Source organism: Tupaia chinensis, unplaced genomic scaffold, assembly GCF_000334495.1.
Source record: "Tupaia chinensis unplaced genomic scaffold, TupChi_1.0 Scaffold000280_1, whole genome shotgun sequence".
In the NCBI taxonomy this organism is placed as follows: Eukaryota; Metazoa; Chordata; class Mammalia; order Scandentia; family Tupaiidae; genus Tupaia; species Tupaia belangeri.
In genome coordinates, this window is record NW_006159763.1 from 1,951,038 (window position 1) to 1,956,024 (window position 4,987).

General features: G+C 42.1%; 1 protein-coding gene across 3 annotated transcripts in view; it reads left to right on the forward strand.

Moving 5' to 3' along the window:
- The first annotated feature begins 885 nt into the window (after positions 1 to 885).
- Positions 886 to 4,987, forward strand: part of ACTR3B (actin related protein 3B) — a 76,741-nt gene continuing 72,639 nt past the window's right edge. Inside the window, exon 1 of one of the 3 annotated variants that reach the window (XM_014588499.2) lies at positions 886 to 937. The gene's annotated coding sequence lies outside the window, so the exon portion shown is untranslated. Of the gene's footprint in view, positions 938 to 1,860; positions 1,934 to 4,987 lie in introns of those variants that run through there. The other 2 variants (XM_006150244.3, XM_027772538.1) reach the window with 2 other exon arrangements.

A 4,987-nucleotide genomic window follows, 5' to 3' on the forward strand; every position in this document is an offset into this window, starting at 1 on the left:
TGACTTAATTGTCGAAACTTCTCTATTAATTAGCGTAGTCCTAATAGAAAGGAAGAGTTGATGAGTCTTTTCAGTTTACTTTTTGCTTTTCAACTTCTCATTTCCAGCAGATGGTTCTGAGTGGTGTTTTTTTCTTTTCAATTCCCCTTCCCCCCTTTTATATTTAGAGATTAGCAAATGCTTTGGAACAGATAGTAATACTTTGGCATTTGTTTCAGTTAAGACTGTTGGAACCTCTCATACGGAGTCTCTTGACAGAGAACGGGCTCCTTCTGAGATGAGATGGTAGAGAGCTGCTCCTGTCAGATATCCTCAGGAGATGGCAGTAGCTGCTGCGAGACATATGCCATGACATTTTAAGGACATTATGTAATCATTTTCTAACCCCCCAAAAGAAGTTCAAGAAGTTTGGGAATAAGCGTACTTCCTGGAGAGCCAGTGCATATTTAGATTGGGGCTCTTCAACTGTTGGGCTTTAGTCGGCCTAATTAACTTCTTACTGCCTCCGTTTTCTCATCTGCACAGTAGGGGTAATACCTACTTCATAGGGTTTTATAGAGATTTAAAGAGTATGAAGGTGCTTTTAATATTACTAGGGATGCACAAATATAATTTACGTGTTAGTGTAAATTATATGCACAAATTATAATATGCATTTCTATTTTCCTCATATAGGTGGGCATAATATTTTTAGTTTTTGCAACTGTTTCCTTGTTTGAAAATAGTGTTTGATTGTCAGTGATGAAACACCTCCCACCCCACCCCCGGGGAGTATGCTGAGGCTTGATTTAGGACTCTGAGAGCTCGAAGTAAAAGACTTGAACTGAACGTGGATGAGAGTACCACTGTCTAAACGTGTGTTGATGACTTTGTGCTTTTAGGTATACCAAGCTTGGCTACGCAGGCAACACTGAGCCCCAGTTCATTATCCCTTCATGTAAGTAAGCTCTGCGCGGTCCCTAAAGGGTGTGTGTCTCCCAATTGTCCTCATGCGCATTCCAGTTCTGTTTTCAAGTGCGTCAATTTATTTACCATCTTTTAAAGGATTGTGGTGATCACTGGGAGGTTATTTATTTTGACACCCAGTTCCTCAGTGTTGCTGTAGGCTCTATCTGACCTTAAGCCCCTCGTCTCTCTAGTCCTTCGATACCTTTCTGCTGCAGCCCTCTGTCACTGTCATCGGAGTTTGGCCTGGGTGGCTGTTGGGGCCATTCATTCGATCACATATGTCCAAACTGCCTACCAGTAGTATGTCTGGTTCTTTAAGGTGAATTTGTATGAAATTTTAAGCAAGTACAGTTGTGTTAGCTCACAGCTTCGTGGGTGAATACCTGTTATACTGCCCGCTCACTCTATTGAGGGGTTTTTTTAATTGTGTTCTGTTTTGCTTAATATTCAGTCAGTAGAGAATGATAAGCTTGAAAGAATTATCCTCACGCTCTAACAAAAGTTCATCGTACCGGCTTTTTATTTCCCACAGGAGTCTCCTCATCGTCAGGTCGGTTGTTGATAGGGTAGAATTCTTCTCTGGAACCGTCTAAAATCCATCTCATTATCTGGAGTTAGTTTGCCAGAGTCAGGTGTATTAATCAGGAGTCAAGTGAAACCCTGCTCCCTAATTGGGGCTCTGGAAAACACGCTGTAGTCTTAGAAGCTGGAAGTTGGAGGGACGTGATCCTGTAATGACAGGCACTGGTGGCCATTGCTGAGGGTGGGCAGTGCGGACAGGCTGGAGGGAGGAAGCTTGGTTAGTATTGCTCAACGCCAAACCTTTTTGGTGAAGTGGGTAGTCAGCTCATTAGAAAGCAGACTCCTGATTGCTTAAGAACATTTAAATCATCTCATTCCAGGTCCTTGCTTGCTGGATAATGGACCATGAATTTGATTTTCTGAATCTAAACACTTCGGTGCCATGGATGGGTTGTCCTTGATGGTAGGCATGGCTTGTCTGCTGTCCTCATTTTAAATTTATAGGTTGGTGTATTATCTGCAAGGGCTGCCCCAACAAAGCACCACAGCCTAAGGGCTTAAACGACAGTACACCTGATCACAGTTTTAGAAGCTCAAAGCCCACATCCAGGAACCCTCAGGGTTGGTTTGTGCTAAGGCCTCTTTCCTTACATTGCAGATGACCTCGGTGGGCCCTTGGTCACATCTCTGCATGAGCATGTGGGGCTGGGGAGAACTCGCTGATGTCTCCTCCTCTTACAGGACTGCCACCACTGCTGTCCGATTAGGACCCCACCAATGACCTCATTTAACCTTAATTACATCCCTGAAAGTCCGGTCACACAGTGGGGGTTGGGGCTTTAACTTAAGAATTTTGTGAAGACATGGTTTAGTCCTAACAATTGGCATTCTGTAGGATGGATCAGTCTTTTGTGAATTTTATTGATGAGAATACCCCAGAACTTGATTGTTCAATGCTCTGTTGGTAAATTGGACTTTCTGCGTTTTCAAAGCAGTAGATTCGATTTTAACTGTGTTAAGTGCAACAACTGTAAAATTACGGCTGACCTTGCACCTTTCTCTCTAATGTGCTGCTATTTGAAACTGTCAGTAGTGTTCAGTTGGTTGCCCCATTTAACTTGTCATCATGAATAGAGAGGGGAATTGAGGACAGTTATTAGCAGGATTTAATTCACTGTCAAAAGGCAGGAGGGCGCTCAGACTTTTGCTGTCAGAACCTTAGCAGTGGCAGAAGGTAGAAAGATAATAAAAGTGTCAAAAGAGGTGGGAGTAAAAGAAGAGTTGTATTGTTGACTGAATTTGTTGCAAGAGAGGGTGGTCTGGGGAGGCAAGGTTAGATGTTTGGGCAGAAGTGAGGATTTGGGGATTGGTTGAGGGCTCCAGATACCTCTAGCAGTTGGCCTACTGTTTGTCTTGGTGCTAAGAGAGGAACCATTTTTCGAGTTACTGAGGCCCCATTCACAAGACCAAGTTCTGGATGTATATACTAAAGTGATAGTGAAAGAGAAGGTAGGGATAGCCCTGCAACCTAGTGGTTAAGGGAGGCCGATCCTGTATGGCTGACTGTGGCTTGGATCTTGGCCCTGGCAGCTTGGAGAACATGACAGGTACATGTATGTGCATGTCCCAATGGCGACAGGGTGGAGAAGTGAAGGAGAAGGGATCATGGTGTGACCATGCCCCACTGGCGGGTACTTTCTTCCTCTCCCTGTCGCTGTCTCTCTCTGGTGAGCACATGTGACTTCCAGGAATTTAAAAGAGAGAAAGAGACCAAAAAAAGTGGAGTTTTTGTGCATGTATGGATGTGTGGTGAGAGCTGGAATAGTGTTTCTGATTCTGATGGGCCTAGAGGTGGGACAGACTATGAGGAAATGGGAACTCTCTGATCGTATTGGAGATCACGACTCTTAGCAGAGTGGCAGGAGATGTGGTTGGAAGTGTGGAGAGGGCCAGATGGTGAGGACTTTGAAGTGTCTTTAAAAAAAAATGTTTACTTAAATTAATTTTATATATTCAATCATTGCTCAACACCACAGCTTGTAAAAATGAATTTCCCCAGCATGAATACACTGCACACCAGACCAGTCGAAGATGTCATGTATGTGATCATTAATAGACAGCCCTCCATTTCTGTGTCCCTTAAATGTCTTGCCTCTCCACTTCTCTCCTTGGTTTCCTTCCTCTCACCCTCCCTAACCTGACATGTCCTCTTAAGGACTCTTACCTTTATTTTGTATACCAGAAATTTTCAAAGTGTGTCCGAGGGCTTGTTCGGGGCCTGGTGCACAGACTAGAAAAGTGCTTAGCGGTGTGTAGTCTCTAGGAAGCAGTTCTGCTTGTGTCTGGTGCATCTGAGCTTCTGTGCAGAATTTGCTTGATTATTTGAAAAATGTTTTTTTTTTTTTAAGTTGGTGCATGTTGGGAAACATTGAACAGTTTCGGGCAGAGAAGTGTATGGTGATGACATCAGTAGACAGAAGACGGAGAAAGAGCCAAGAGGGTCGGGAGAAAGTAGCTTTCTATTTGAAGAGCTCAGGTGTGTAGGTCACAGGCAGCAAGTAGAAGGATGATGGCTCAGAGAAGAGACCTAGACTGGAGATAGAGATTGAGCCCTCAGGTTTGTTTAGTCGTTTTCCCCTTAAGGAGTGTCATAATATTTTGATGTTGGCAGAAAAATGCAAATGAAAATATAACAAAGATGTATGGACCTTTCATGTGGAATGAGAATGTGAGCATTTCATGTTTGTGTCAGAGCAAATCGCTAAATGATACATTGCGGGTCGAATGCCATGCAGCCTCTCTGCTTCTCCCCAGTCCTTTCCTCCCCTTTCTTCCTCTCTTCCCTCTGGTGGTAGATGTTTTCTGATAAGTTTCCAGTCCATGTTTTATGCTTACATAGTATACAAGAGTACATTGTTTGGCGAGTTAAGACATTTCCAAAATGTATCATCTTGTAACTTACTGCATTGTTTTTAACATTTATGACCACTCATATATACAGATCTAGATCAGAATTCTAACATGTGTAGGGGGGCAGCGGGTAGCATGGTGGTTGAGGCACTGGACCCCCACATGGCTGACCACATTTGAATCCTGGACCTGGAAGCTTTCTCTCTCTCTTTGTGTCTCTCTGATGAGCATATGTGCCCTATAGCAAATTAAAATAATAATAATAATAATAATAAATAAAATGAAGTACATAATTCTTAAAAAAATTCTAACATGTGAATATACACTTTGATGTATTTTTCTCATGTGAGCATTTTCCCGTTTTCTCTGTTATACAGAATGGTCCAGTAAATATCTCTTTATGCACATGTGCTAGTTTCCCAAGAGGAAATAATAAAAAAATGGAAATGTTCCTTTATTTTTCTTTCTCAGAATAGCTTTGGCCTTTATTCTTTACTATAAATTTTAGAATAAGTTTCAGTTCCATGAAAAATTATAATGTGATTTTTTTTCCTTTTTCTCTCTTTTTTTTAAATGGTACGAATAGTTTTACCATTTTTTTTTTGTT